A 16,048-nucleotide genomic window follows, 5' to 3' on the forward strand; every position below is an offset into this window, starting at 1 on the left:
CAACTACAATACCCACCTGCTGAAGTGAAGAAACAGAATGACAGAGCCAGAAGAGTACCCAGAAGTCACCTACTACAGGACAGGCCCAGCAAAGAAAATAACAGAACGCCACTAGCCATCACCTTCAGTCCCCAACTAAAACCTCTCCAACGCATCATCAAGGATCTACAACCTATCCTGAAGGACGACCCATCACTCTCACAGATCCTCGGAGACAGACCAGTCCTTGCTTACAGACAGCCCCCCAACCTGAAGCAAATACTCACCAGCAACCACACACCACACAACAGAACCACTAACCCAGGAACCTATCCTTGCAACAAAGCCCGTTGCCAACTCTGTCCACATATCTATTCAGGGGACATCATCATAGGGCCTAATCACATCAGCCACACTATCAGAGGCTCGTTCACCTGTGCATCTACCAGTGAGATATATGCCATCATGTGCCAGCAATGCCCCTCTGCCATGTACATTGGTCAAACTGGACAGTCTCTATGTAAAAGAATAAATGGACACAAATCAGACGTCAAGAATTCTAACATTCAAAAACCAGTTGGAGAACACTTCAATCTCTCCGGTCACTCGATTACAGACCTGAGAGTGGCTATCCTTCAATAAAAAAACTTCAAAAACAGACTCCAGCGAGAGACTGCTGAATTGGAATTAATTTGCAAACTGGATACAATTAACTTAGGCTTGAATAGAGACTGGGAGTGGATGAGTCATTACACATAGTAAAACTATTTCCCCATGTTATTTCTCTCCCTCACCCCAGCCCCCACTGTTCCTCAGACGTTCTTGTTAACTGCTGGAAATGGCCCACCTTGCTTGTCACCATGAAAGGTTTTCCTCCTTCCCCCCCCGCTGGTGATGGCTCATCTTAAGTGATCACTCTCCTTACAGTGTGTATGATAAAACCCATTGTTTCATGTTCTCTGTGTGTCTATAAATCTCCCCACTGAATTTTCCACCGAATGCATCCGATGAAGTGAGCTGTAGCTCACGAAAGCTTATGCTCAAATAAATGTGTTAGTCTCTAAGGTGCCACAAGTCCTCCTTTTCTTTTAACACTTAAACCGCTACAGCAGCGTAGCTGCAGCAGCGCTTCAGTGTAGACATTACCTACAGTGATGGGAGGAATTCTCTAGTCAGCCTAGTTAATCCACCTCCCTGAGAGGTGGTAGCTAAAGAATTCTTCCATCAACCTAGTGCTGTCTACACTGGAGATTGGGTCGGCACAGCTACATCTCGTAGGGGTGTGGATTTTTCACTCCCCTGAGAAACATAGTTATGCCGATGCATGTGTTCAGTGTACGCCAGCCCTGAGCAATAATTGGTAAAGATGGGGCATAGTGTTACTGACCCTCCTGAATGATACAAAGAGCACTCTGAAGAGACCAGTCTCTCTCTCTATCTCCCCTTCCACTACAGCAAAGTAATAGCTACTCCCCCTCATCAGACAAGCCTTGGAATTTGTAAAATCTACTCAGACTCAGAGGTAGCAGAAGAAAATAATGCAGACTTCAACTAAAATTTGCTAAACGCATTGGAGATGGAAGAGGGTGAGTTACTTGTCCACAGATTCTTCCGTTGACCTGCTACTACCTCTTGGGGAAGTGGATTACCTACCCCATCGGCATAGGTAGTGTCTTCTCTGAAGCACTACAGCAGCACCACTGCAGCATTTTAACTGTAGACAAGCCCTTATTCTCACATGAGAAGGGGAAAGACTATGCCAATATAGTGCACCTTTCTGTCAATACAACTGTCTACACTGGGAGTTGTACTGGTATAAATGTATCAGTTAAAAAAAAAATCATACCCCTAACTGAATGTTATACTGGTACATAAACTATAGACCAGGCCTTAGGCTCATTTGAAAATCCCACCCCAGCTGCCTAACCATGGTTTTAGGAGTCTAATTTTAGGCAGTCAGGTTTGAAAATGTTGGTTTGTGTATTCAGACCCTGCTGGTTACTACTACTCATGTCTAGTAACAATTGCTACGCTCCTCTCCTTATTGCAGAGATTATAGATTGTAGCCTCTCCCCAGTTAACAAGTTGGGAAGCTGCTTTGAATTGTATTTTATTCATCTTTGCCCACTGTTCAACACACAGCTCTGCAGCTGTGTGGCTCTCATTTCCATCTTCCTCCTAATTCCACACTAGAAAAGTAACTTGTATTGTACAATAGCAAGTCAGCTTCTGGGGCCACAAAGAAACCCATGCCACCTTGCTCACTCAGCCCTGCGCTAGTTTCCTGCCTATGGCAGTCTGATGTGACTGCAGGGTCACAATGCTAGCAGTGCCAGAGCTGACCCCTTGTCAGGAAGCCCTGACTAGCTCACAGGGCAATGGCAAATTATCTGAACCCCCTACAATCTCATTCCCCCATATCTGCTGAACAAGGGGAAGCGAGGGAAAGATCCATTGGATACCCAATATCTGCTAAACCACTATTTCATGTTCCTATCCCAGGCATGAGAAGCGACCTGGGTCTGATTCACCTTGGCACAGATTGGACGCAAGATCTTCACTTCAGAACATTAGGTGGGGACCACATTTCCTATTAGGCTTTTTAATGTGGTCTCAGCCTGCTTTCTGCAGTAATCTGTCAAGCTGTCTCCAGTGATAATGAGCTTTTGGGATGGGAGAGTCACTGCACTGCTGTTGCCAGTGCTAACTGTCCCTGCACAGCAGCCTGATCTCGCTCTCTCTCTGCTGCGCAGCACTGAATCAGGAGATGCCAGGGGAGGCAGTACTGTCAGTGCTGCCGGCACTCCTAGAACACAGCCAGCTCTGCAAGTGCTCTGCGTGAGCAAGCAGGCTCCTGCAGCTTTTCCATTTAATGAATGCCATATTTGTGAAGAGGAAGTCACAGTCTCTGCACATCAGCTGTGCACTGGCCATGGGGAATGTGTTTGCACCTGACATGTGTTAGTTGTAAGCACCGGACCTGTTATGAGGAGCTATGAACAGATGAGAGGCAGGTGCCTACCCACTCACATGTAATTCTAACTTGAATTTACCCACTGCAGCATTCATTTAAAGGCACCTCAGGCACCGCTCACTGCAATTCAGGAGGAGCCCCACTAAAGAAGTCAATGGCATCAGTAAGGTAAAAGTTAACAAATAAAGGGCTTGATCCTCGAGTTCAGTCAAACTGTACTCAGCACACAGAATGGCAGAGGGGGCTGTTGGCCACATCTATGGTCTCCCATAAGAGCTATTAATCTGACTGGGGTTTGCTGGAATGTATCGGTAGCCCAGACCTGCCCTCTCCCTCTGGCTCTGCCCCAACACATACACTATGCTGCGGAGCCAGCGGAGGGAGTACAAAGAGTATTACACCATCTCTATGCCAGATGGGGATTCTCTCTTATCAGAGGAACCCTTAACTGCCCTATTAGGCCACTTTACATTCTCCTTGTATCACTGGAGCAGCAGAAAGGAACCAAAAGGTGGGCCAGGTATGGCCCCAACTATTTTAACTAAATCCAACTAAAGTGGATTTAACAGACCTCAGCAAAAATTTTCAAACTAATTTTTTTTCAATGCAAAATACAAATTCGGGTCAACCAAAACAGCTTCAGTTAAAAAAACTTATTTTTTCCCCCGGACATATTTTGTGTCGACATATTCAAAATGAAACCTTTCCTTTTTTTTTTTAAATCGAAACAACTTTAATTTGGAAATTTACTTCAATTTTATTTTTAAAAAATATTAGTTTTTAAAAGCTTGAAAATGAAACATTTTTGGGGACAATGAAACATTTAATTCCATTCAAAATTATTTATCTTTTCAATTGTTCAGTTCACTGAAAAATTAAAGAAAAAATTGTTTGGGTTAAACTCAAACCAATTTTTTTTTCGGTACAGGCAGCAAACCAAAAATATCAGTTATTCACACAGATCTAGTTATTAACATTTTGTCTGGATGTTTAGCAAAAAGTGTGTATCTAAAACTTGACACTATGTTTTCTCTCTTCCCCCCAATCACTTCTGAAATACTTCCCAATGCCCCTGTCCAGCTGGAAACCACAATAGTATGTCAATGCTCCAACCCAAGTAGAAACCAGAATATGAGGCAGTACACATGCAATGACAGAGTTCAGGACAACTGGTAATACAGACGCAGAATGGCAATCAAGTGTGCTTCACAGTGAAATAGCCATTTGCTGGAACCCAAAGCATTTCCTCCAAATAAAGAAATAGCCTATCATTGCATTGCATACAAATACACCTCAGAAAGAGCAAATTGTGTGGCTGTATATGGATTTAATCCTGCAACCATTAATCACACCAGCACTCCTTACTCATCAGAGTAGTCCCATGCATAAGGAGTATTCACTTGAGTAAGGGTTGCAGGCTCAGGAACTGTCTTTGATTAGAACAGAGCCACCATGGGTCTGATCCTGTTCCCACAGGGGCCAGTGACAAACATGCCATTGATTTCATTGGCAGCAGGCTCAGACCCTTATTTAGAAACCACCATCATTTGATAGCAACACTCTCTCTATGCATGTCTGAATCTTTCAAAATAAGCCACTTTTTACTCAGCAGAATGCAATAAAACATGGAAATCTTTTTGAACTGGTGAAAATAACCTTTTTCAGACCTAAATACAGTTTGACAAACATGGCTAACTGACAAAAATCTCTCTATTTCCCTCTAATCTGTGTCTGTCTTTTCTATGTACACTTTATGCTGTTTGGGGCAGGGATTTTCTACTACTCTTGTATGTGTAGCACTTAGCACAGTGGGGCCCCATTCTCAGTTGGTCCTTAGGCGCTACCATAATAAACATGGTTAAATAAACAATAAATACATAATAATAAATAATAATAATAATTTCAGTCACAGGCATTTTTCCCCCAAAAAATTGCCCTTTCATCATATTGAAACTATATAAGAGCATCATGGCAGAGGTTTAAAATTAAAAGAAGGAGCACTTTGAACATCTGTTTACCTAAAGTGGGACTCAAACCTGAACTGAAACTTGGAGGAACTAAAAAGTCCATTTACGCCATTTTAGTTTTTGTGCACCTCTGCACTTCCTGCATTCAGCGTGGATTCAGTGCTCAGTGCTATGATACCGTGAGAAAAGCAATGTTTTAATGAGATTTCCGGTCCTGGGAACATACGCCACAAGGAGTCAAACAAGTATTTGATCCAAAATGCTCAGCCTGTTCAGGCATATTCATGACACCAGAAAGCCAGTCACAGGAGCAGTATCACCAACCCCAAGCATTCAAAAATTAGGAGTAAGGCCCTGAAAAACCACAAAATTGGCTTTGAAATGATGAGATTTAATAATAAATAATAATAATAATTTGGGATTCCTTTTCTTCACATTCTAGTATTTAAGCCTTTAGGGTTACGCTCCGTCACATTTTCAGGCTTTTTTCTGCAACCACAAAAGCTAAGAACTTCCTTTTCTTTTAAAGTGAAAGCTGAGATTTTCATATAATTACCTGACTACAGGAGCTGGGGCTTTTAGAAAATACCAAATATCGTAAGACTAGTGATAAAATTGTTATTGTTGGCAACACTGCTGGAGCCTTTCCAGGTGTACGTGCAAGAAACATTCTCTGACTGATGTAGGAAGAAAGGAAAGTAATGATCAGAGGAGTGCTAAGTCCCCTCCAAGCATCCAGCAGGATTTAAGCCACAAAATCCTTGACTTTCAGACTCTCAGGAACTCTCATTAATGCCAATGGGAGGGTGTACGTGTGGATCCAGGACAATGTGTTGTTTCTGGTTTTACTCTCTGTGTTCACACACCAATCGGATACTGCTCAACAACAAAAAGCATCGCTCTAGAGTATTATACACAAAGGTGCATGTAGAAAAATGACTAGATAGCTTGACAGGTAGGCTGCTACTATATCTTATCCATGATTAGTAAATGGCAATTTAACAGAAAATAATTTGCTTGTGATTTACTGAAACTGGGGAAAGAATATTTGTTAAAGAGCTCTGCATTTCTCTGTCATGCTTGCTGCATCTGCCCACAGATTATATCTGTGTTATGAACTAAGGACACAGGCTTTGCTTTTATCAGTGATCCACACTCCAAGAAGCTGGCTTCAAGGCTTCTGTGACAAGAAGAAAAGACAGAGAGAAGGAGATGGAGAGAGAAAGAAAGGGGAAGAAGGAAGAATAAAAAGGAAGGAAGTGAAGAAGAAAGAAAGAGAAAGGAGACAAAGAAGGAAAGGGAGCTCTCTCACTGCTTGGAATGGTAATGAGTGTAAACATTTGCTGATGGCATATCTTTTATCCCAATAAATCCCACAGCTTCAGGCCTTTTCCTGCTGAAAGGCACTGATGAATGCCAAACCAGACTGGATGTGCGGCTGAAAGCTAGGAGGAGAGAGAGGCAAGGAGCATGTAAAAGTATCGGGATACTCAGATGGTTAAACTTTTCATGCACAAAGTTTTGCATTAAGGCTAACAGAAACCTTTGTGGTCCCAAAGGATTAATCAGCAGCCATATGGCATTTAGTCTTTTTCACCATTTGGGGCAGCACACAAAAAGAAATCTGATATACAAATCAAAAGATGAAAAAATGCTGAAACTCGGTATTCTAGGAAGCTCTTAGAATTTTGGGTTTTTTTAAAAAACCTCTGCAGGATCGTGAAATATCTGAGAATATGAGGTTTTGAAAAATAAAGTTCTTTCAAAGTGGGGAAAAAAAATTTGCCTCTTCTTTCTCCATCCCCTGAACACATTTTCTTTTTTCTGAATTAGAGGCGACTTCTGCATGGGTCAAACCACATAAAATGTTACCTTTTGATTCTATTAAGATGTTAGCAATTTGTCCAGCATTCAGATTTCTCAAAGGATATAATATAAGGAGGACAAAGCTGAAGGTCCCAAAGAGACCTGAGCAGGAAGTGCTGACAAGTCACCATCAAAGGCAATCAAATCAAGGACACCCCAACATTACCAATTGAGGGCTTCGCTGGCTCCTTGCCAGCAGCTCAAGACTAGCCCAGACGGTAGCCAATCTTTTCTTTTACAATCTACTCCCTGCTTCCATCAAAATCAATGGCAAAAATCTCCTTGACTCCATCTGCAGAAGCAGTGGCCTATACACAGAAATATGTCTCCTAGAGACTATAGTTCCCAGCAAGCGGTGTTCCATCTTGAGCTGAGTAGTCTTCCACCTAAGTCAAGATGGAACTCTTGGGGTAGGAGACCTGGATTCTAATCCTGGCTCTGCCACAGCCTTGGGACAGTCACCTTACCTCTCTGGGCTGCTGTTTCTCCTCCTGCCTTTTGTCTGTCTGAGCTCTTTAGACCATAAACTCTTCAGAGCAGCCGCTGTCTCTCACTTTGGGATGTCTACATTGCAGTTGGGAAGTGTGACTGGAGCATGTGCAGACATACCTGAGCTAACTTGAATCTAGCTAGATCAAAGCTTGTTTCACTAACAACAGCAGTGATGCCATGGCAGCAAGGGCTGTGGCACAGGCTAGCCACTTGAGAATGTACCCAGCGTCCCAGGTCGACTGGAATAGCTCAAGCCATTGTGGCTTCACTGCTATTATTACTCGAGCTAGCTTTGATCTAGCTCAGTGGTTCTCAACTGTGGTCCACTGCTTGTTCAAGGAAAGCCCCTGACATGCTGGGCCAGTTTGTTTACCTGCCGTGTCCACAGGTTCAGCCGATCATGGCTCTCACTGGCTGCAGTTCGCTGCTCCAGACCAATGGGGGCTGCGGAAAGGGCAGCCAGCACATCCCTTGGCCCATGCCGCTTTCTGCAGCCCCCACTGGCCTGGAGCGGCAAACCGCGGCCAGTGGGAGCCACAATCAGCCGAACCTGCGGACGTGGCAGGTAAGCAAACTGGCCCAGCTCACCAGGAGCTTTCCCTGAACAAGCGTGGACCACAGTTGAGAATCACTGTCATAAATATAAAGGGAAGGGTGACGACCTTTCTGTATACCGTGCCATAAAATCCCTCCTGACCAGAGGCAAAACCCTTTCACCTGTAAAGGGTTAAGAAGCTAAGGTAATCTAGCTGGCACCTGACCCAAATGACCAATGAGAGGACAGATTTCAGAGTAGCAGCCGTGTTAGTCTGTATTCGCAAAAAGAAAAGGAGTACTTGTGGCACCTTAGAGACTAACACATTTATTTGAGCATAAGCTTTCGTGAGCTACAGCTCACTTCATCGGATGCATCCAAATGCATCCGATGAAGTGAGCTGTAGCTTACGAAAGCTTATGCTCAAATAAATGAGAGGACAAGATACTTTCAAACCTGGGGAGGCAGGAAACAAGGGTTTGTCTGTCTCTGTGATGCTTTTGCCGGGAACAGATCAGGAAGGCAGCCTCAGAACTTCTGTTAAATTAGTAAGTAATCTAGCTAGAAATGCGTTAGATTTCCTTTTGTTTAATGGCTGGTAAAATAAACTGTGCTGGATGGAATGTATATTCCTGTTTTTGTGTCTTTTGGTAACTTAAGGTTTTGCCTAAAGGGATTCTCTGTGTTTTGAATCTGATTACCCTGTAAGGTATTTACCATCCTGATTTTACAGAGGTGATTCTTTTACCTTTTCTTTAATTAAAATTCTTCTTTTAAGAACCTGATTGATTTTTCATTGTTCTTAAGAGCCAAGAGTTTGGGTCTGTGTTCACCTGTACAAATTGCTGAGGATTCTTATCAAGCCTTCCCCTGGAAAGAGGGTGTAGGGCTTGGGGGGGATATTTTGAGGGAAGACGTCTCCAAGTGGGCTCTTTTCCTGTTCTTTGGTTAAAACGCTTGGTGGTGGCAGCATACAGTTCAAGGACAAGGCAAAGTTTGTACCTTGGGAAAGTTTTAACCTAAGCTGGTAAGAATAAGCTTAGGGGTTTTTTCATGCAGGTCCCCACATCTGTACCCTAGAGTTCAGAGGGGAAGGAACTTTGACAACCATTGATCTAGCTAGATCAAATCTGGCTTAGGGATGTCCATATGTGTTATAATAACATCTCCCGATTACAGGGTAGACATACTCTTGGTGTTTATACAGTGCCTAAAACAATGAAACCCACAGTTTGGGTCTGTTGACACTGCTGCAAACACAAATAATAAATACCAGGCCCTGCAGGTCCCATATGGCATACGTTGCAGATAAAGAGGAAGACCTGTTTGGGCAGCATTGTAGAACTCCGAGTGCTATATTTTCCAACCCTGGTATAGCACCTATTTAGCTGGAGTGAAAAAGAGAAGTTTCTCCCTCAGAGGATGGGAGCCATTTTTTAGGAAACCAACTCCAAGGTTTGGAAGAGCCCCACAATTATGCTTTTTCTTTTATTGTTTCACTGTCACAGCTGTTTGCCTAAAGTGAGAAAATCCCTCATTTTTATATCTCATTAGTTTGAGCAGCAACCTATTATTCTGCCTTCTATAGTAATAATTATTATGCTAGCCGCATGTATGCATGACTAATTACATTACATTACATTAAAGACTGGGAGTCCTGGAATTTACAGAGAGAGAAGGAGCCCAGACTGTGAGGCCTGTGATTTCAGCATCTTTATAATTTTTTTTTAAAGTTCCTAATGCTCCTGAATCTTTTCCCCCTCAGAAGTGGGGATATATATTTCATCCTTTATAATGGGAGAGGGCAGAGCACAGAGTGCACAGTCCAATCTACCAACATGGCAGATCATCCACTCCCACAACAGGGTCAGTCAGGTGGTCCTTTGTGCCAGTATGGCAGCCAGTCTGCTTGAGCAATAAGTAGTTATATAGCAGGCCAGTGATCCATTCAGACAACACCACAGTCCGCTCCTGCGACTAATTGGCAGCCAAGACATTTTGCCAAAATAGATAATCTGTTCTGGTGACACAATGGTTAGCAGTACATCCTGTCTGCAGCTGGATATCCAAACTCCTACTATGGTGTCAGATGCATTATAGCAACAGGCACCTGGTATATTTTGCTTCCAGAGCACAATCCAGCCTGACAGCTTAGCAAGGACCTGAAGAAGAGCCTCTGTGTACATCTCCTCTGTGAACACATCTCTCTTCCACCAACAAAAGTTGGTCCAATAAAAGATATTATTTCCCCCCGCCTTGTGTCTCCAGCATAGCAAGGAGGCAGACAGCTCATCTGATTGCTGGTATATCTGCTCAACAAGGTCCAGCTATATATTCTGGCACCTTCTAAAGGAAGATGTAAAATAACTTCCTGTCAATCAGCCTGAGTACAAACGAAACATTAGTATCTTGAAACTGCTCAGACTTCTCACTCAAAATCAGAAATTACAATGGAGACAGAGATACACCATATTTACCCTGAAAAATCGTGCTGTTTTAATAAACATGGGAACTGGAAACAAAAGGAAGCAGCACCCACTGCTCCAAGTATAGAACTTGTCAAGTGTTTTTGATTCTGTTCCTAGATCTGCCACTGGTTCTGTGTGTGACCTTGGACAAGTCATTTCTATATCTCAGACCATGCCTCTCCACAATGGGGATCATAGCAGTTCCCTCGCTTGCAGGGGTGTTGTGAGGATTACCTAATTGTTGTCTGTAAAGATTCTTAGATAAAACACACGATGTACTGCAGAATATTAGCATTAGTATTGTAAATCCCACCCAAGGTGCCCAGACGACATGATATAAGCAAGAATACAAAGAGGATTATATTCCCTCTGGGGTATGGAAACCCACACTGAGAAAAAGAGAGAATTGCATTGACAACTTGCCAGGAGCCCAAGGGCTGCCCCTTATCTGTTTTACTGGAGCAGACTACAGCCACCTTTACCTGTAATATGGAAGCCCACAGGTATTTAAGGTAACATAATCCAATGATCATAGAAGGTTGATCCAAGCAACCTTCTGGAATATTGGATGCTGGGACTTGAAATCTTCCTCAGGCCACACCCTGGCATTAAAGATGACAGTGGCTGGAAGTTGCAAATACAAGTTGGTGAACTGTATTTGGAGCATGAGCAATAATAACTGGTCATCCTGGCTGATGAGACTGAGTGGAGTAACAGCATGGTAATTCAGAGCAGATACATAAAAAATGTATAAAGAAGAAAGATGGGAAGGAGGAGGGGATGGGGAAGAAGATGAAAAATATGTGTAAAAAAATCAGAGAGAAAACATCACAATGGAGTTAGAAAGAAAGAGGGCTACATTGAAGAATGACCAGATAATGGTTATATACTGATGATTTAATCTCATATTATTTTAATCTGAAGAACAAACAGTCAAAAATATGAGAGAGAAAGATAGATTGGAAGTCAGGGAAAGTGAGAGGCAAGAAAGAGAGAGACCCCCCACTGAGACAACCAAGCTCAGTGAAAATAAATTATTCCCCTCTGAGAAGCAAAGGAAAAATATTTTCTGAAACCTGACAATAACTCATTCTTTTACTTTCTGGTCAACTGGAACCTGAACAATCATCAATCAAGTTTGGGTGGCCAGGAAGTAGGGCAGATGGAATTTATTGACAATGCTTTCCGCTCATCAACACAAGTTGGCCATTAGAGCAGCTGCTCACCAGAAGTTCCTGATTCCTTCATATCTGTCAGCATAGTTTAGAAAGACAGTGAACATCACTGGCATGGCAGACGCTGGTTAGAATGTATGATTATACATGCTTGACGAGTTTCAGTTGCTTCTGCTGGGATTCCATGATAAAAAATATTGCTTTATTTCTCCCAGCCTATTACATGTTTCCTCATGGCCTCATTCGTGTAACAGACACACAAACTATGGCATCTGGGATATCACAATTTGAGTGCTAACAATTTCCCAATCAACATGCACCAAATTCAAGAATGTATCAAATTTTTCATTCTGGGATATAGGTGTGTCAAAATATGATGACCCTACAACCAAGGATAAAGGCATTATCATCAGATATTGTAGCTCCCCAACAAACCTCCAGAGGAAAGTGCCCATTAGAAAATTTAGTGGGTTCTGATTCAGTAGGTTCTCTTGCTAAAAGTCAGCGGAGTTTCTTGAGGTGGAGGGTGTCCCAGACTACAATCAATACTTAAAGTTGGCAGCTATGCAGTACCAAGCAAAGAAAGAATGCTGAGGTGGATCAATTTCTGGTGAGGAAGAAATATAGGTTCATTTGAAACAAGCTTTCCAAGCTCTAAAATTGGTATCTGAATTAATGAAATTCCACCATCAGACAATGACAGATTGGACACAGCTTAAAGACCATTTTAAGGCCTTTCCACGGCTACTGATTAATAGTAAAGAAAATATATAAAATGGGAACAAAAGCCCAGGTCACCAGTTTCCCAAGCCTGAGGTTAATAAGTAGCTGCACTGATTTAGCTTAGCAGAAGTTTTGATAGAGCTCAAGCGGGTTCCTAGAAAAAAACAAAATATATACCTCCCAGTGGGACAGCTAAAGGGAAGTCTTCAATATTTATTTTTCTCCCTCTTTATATGCACTTTTCCTTCTTGCAATACAAAGAGCAATCTTGTAGAAAATCAAACAATGAATTTGTGAAGTGGCCAAGAGAATATTCACATTAACAATAGGAAGACATATGGTTCCATCCTAGGACCAGTGTTGTTCAATGTAATTATTAATGAGCTGGAAAAGGGGATAAGCAGTGAGGTAGCAACATTTTCAGATAATGCAAAATTATTGTCAGTTAAGACTGGAGATGACTATGAAAAACTTGAGAGTGAATTTCGTCTGTTCCATTCCCTTAACTTGGTTAAGTCTGTGCTAAAAAATTCAAAGTACTGCACACTGGAAGAAATAATGTGAACTACCAATACACTTTACTGGAGTCTAAATTAATTGCATCAATCCAGAGAAAAGACCTGGGTATCATTCTGGACAGTTCAATGAAGATCTCTGCTCATTGCGTAGAAGTGGTCATAAAAAAGATGCATAGTGAATGGGATGGTGAATAATAAAGAGACTATTAAATGTCATTATTTATATAAATCAATATATTTCAGGCCCTCACCTGAATGCTGTGTTCAGTTCAGTCAACTCATCTCAAAAAAGGATTTAGCAATAATACAGGAGAATTCAAGGAAGAGTAATAAGAAATATTAGAAGCATGGAAACACTTTTCTGAAGAGAGGTTGAAAAGACTGTGACTATTTAGCATAGAGAGAAGGCAAACAAGAGGGAACATGATAAGAGTACATAAAATAATGGATGGTTAAAGAAGGTAGATCGGGAGTTTCTATTCACCCTCTCTCATAATACCAGAACAGAGGGAAATTCAATGTAATTGAAAGGTGACAAATTCAAGGATGAAAAAAGGAAATACTTTTTCACCGAACACACAAGTAGCCTTCAGAACTCATTTCAACAAGATATCACTGAAGCTAGCTTGGCAGGATTCAAGAAAAGACTGGATGCTTACATGGATAATGAGAGCATCAGAGTTCTAGGAATAAATATTTTAAATGAAATTTTGGAAGGGATATAAATCCTCAAACTTCAGGGTGTAAGCCTATCTCTAATAACTGGGGCTTAGGAGGCTGTTATCCCACAACTGCTTACAGCAGGGCACTTACACCTTCCTCTGAAGCATTTGGTACTGGGCAATGTCCAGGGTACTGGACTAGATGGACCACCTGATCTAATATGGCAATATCTCTGTTCCTATGGTTTGAAATTGAGCCCAAATAATTCTCTCTCTATCTGTCTGTCTTTAAACAGGATAATCTACTTAGTATTTCCAACATTCAGTTGTTTGCTTGCTTTGTTTCCTTCCTTTCAGCCTAGTGCTGCTGGAGAGATAATCAGAGCTTATCTTCCTGCTGGTAAAGAACAGAGATGCTGTTCTTGAAGCATAATGGTTAGAGGTGAAAAAGATTAATCTGATGGAGAAGATCTCAGATACCAAACAGTCACTATACTTGCTGCCGCTTGTGATCCCTGGTGGGAGTAATAGCCAATCTATGACACTGCAGTTCACCCCCACTTAACAGGAGTTGCAGCATGTAGGTACAGAGCATTTCATGCACTATTCTGCCCCAAAACAATGTGTTTCTCTCCTCCTAACAAATTAAACAGGATCCCAGTCTAACTGGAGACAAAGTGCTGTTTAGTTGTTCCTCCATCTAGTCCCAGAGTCCATTCTAGGTGGGCACTGAAATCCATCTTACAATTCCCTCTTCCTCATGAAGAATGTAGTCACTTTCTGAAACAAAAATATAGTCTCACTCCATTCAGTATTTCAGCAGAGAAGACTTTGTGGGTCAGCTAAAAAAACTCCACCTAGATTTTTATGTCCTCCTGAAATACATTCTAATTTCTCACCCTACTCACCCACCATTTACAATCCAATTAACGTGGTGTTCCTGTTACACACACACACACACACACACACAAATGGGAGAATTCTGCTCTTAGATCAACTATGTTGATTTCTTGTCCAACTTGAGTTTCTCCATTGTATGCTACACTTGACTCTCACACAGCACTCCTGCCTATGCCTATGGAAGTTGGGCATGGGGGTAGAGTGCAGGAATGTTCCATAAAGATCTCCAGTGGAGATCTGAGAGTATAAATTATCCCCTCAGTTACTATAATTTTTAATTGCAAAGACTTACATTTACACCCATTTTTCATTTGCATTGTTTCAAAACACATGGAGTTGTATCTTCAGATTAAGTTATGCAGCACAGCCAGGCTTGCTGTAACCAGCATTTCAGCTCCCCAAAACCTTTGTGTTTGGAGTAGTCCAAACTTACATGACCTCTCTCTGTTCATGTAGCTCCATTCACTGATAGAGTGACTCAGTATCCTGATTCAGGAAAGCCAGTTCCAATTTAACAAGGGCTGCTACAATAATCCCAACAAAGCTTTCTTTTTTAAAAAAAACCCCCAAAGCTTAAAGGCTGCTTTTTCACCATCTGACTGCATCTCTCTCCCAAAGTGTTCTTCCACCACGGTTCGGCTTGTCTCACTCTGCCCCCTTCTGTCAGTCATTGATAGAAAATGCTGACGTGGCAAAGCTGCAGAACAGAGCAACCGACCAGAGGGGATAGGGATTGCAGAGGCCTTCTGGTAGTGTAGGATGAAGCTTTATCCAATAACCTCCCAAATGCAGCAAACTCAGCTAGTCTCCGAAAATCCAGTTTGGTCCTTTGAACATCATCATCAACACAGATTCTAGAATCATAACTCATCTGATAATTCTGTGAATGATGCACAAGGCAGATTAGCTACAGCTGTACTGATTGTAAAGCTCTCTCTCTCTCTCACACATACACACACACACACACACACACACACACACACACAAACAGATAAAATCTTTAGTTAAGGAAGTATGTATAATCTGATACATAAGGAGCAGACCATTAGCAAATGCTCTATGGACCACTAGTGATCCAATGATGACACTTTGGGAGTTGCTAATATAGGGGACACCTGTCATTTTTAATCATACACAGTATTTTTTTATATTTATTCAGAGAAAGAAAGAAATAAGAAACTCTGGAATCTACTTAATCTCAGCTGGTTTTTAAGTAAAATAGCATCTGTTCCAGCAAAAAAAAAATGGCCATGTGATGTGCCCTATGTGGTCTACACGAGGCATATTGTCTGAGACAAAGTGGTACTTCATGCAGTCTAAGCGCCCACTATAAATTATCCTGTACCTGCTGCTGCTGCAGAAGAGTTCATTAAAAAGCCCGAGTGATTAGAAAGAAAACAAGTTTGTCTGATATTGACCAAGAGAGTCTGAGACACATGGAAACAGGATGAATTAGTGGGACATATGGCTGTCCACAAACTGAGAATTGCATTGTTAATTGCAGCAAGAGACAACACACACAGCCCCTTCTTCCTGCCACCCCTGCATTACCAAACACTTCTCTTAGACTTGAGACCACTTGATCCAAAGTGCACAGAACATTCATTGATTTTGCAATGTTACTCTAGACACACTGAGCAGCAGGGAGAATAACCTTTTCTCCCCGTGACTTGTGCGAACAATGTTCCTTAAGCTAGTCCCATCACAAGGGAAAACCTTGGCTTATCAGCAGGCAGTTAAAAGTCTAACAAAAAGGAGATACAGAAACATTATTTGTATTGTTAGAAAC

General features: G+C 41.9%; 1 protein-coding gene across 2 annotated transcripts in view; it reads right to left on the bottom strand.

Annotated features, from left to right (window-relative positions):
* PTN (pleiotrophin) overlaps positions 1-16,048 on the bottom strand; it is a 127,367-nt gene that overhangs the window by 13,514 nt on the left and 97,805 nt on the right. The gene's annotated exons all lie outside the window — the stretch shown is intronic.

This window comes from Dermochelys coriacea, chromosome 1, assembly GCF_009764565.3.
Source record: "Dermochelys coriacea isolate rDerCor1 chromosome 1, rDerCor1.pri.v4, whole genome shotgun sequence".
Lineage (NCBI taxonomy): Eukaryota > Metazoa > Chordata > Testudines > Dermochelyidae > Dermochelys > Dermochelys coriacea.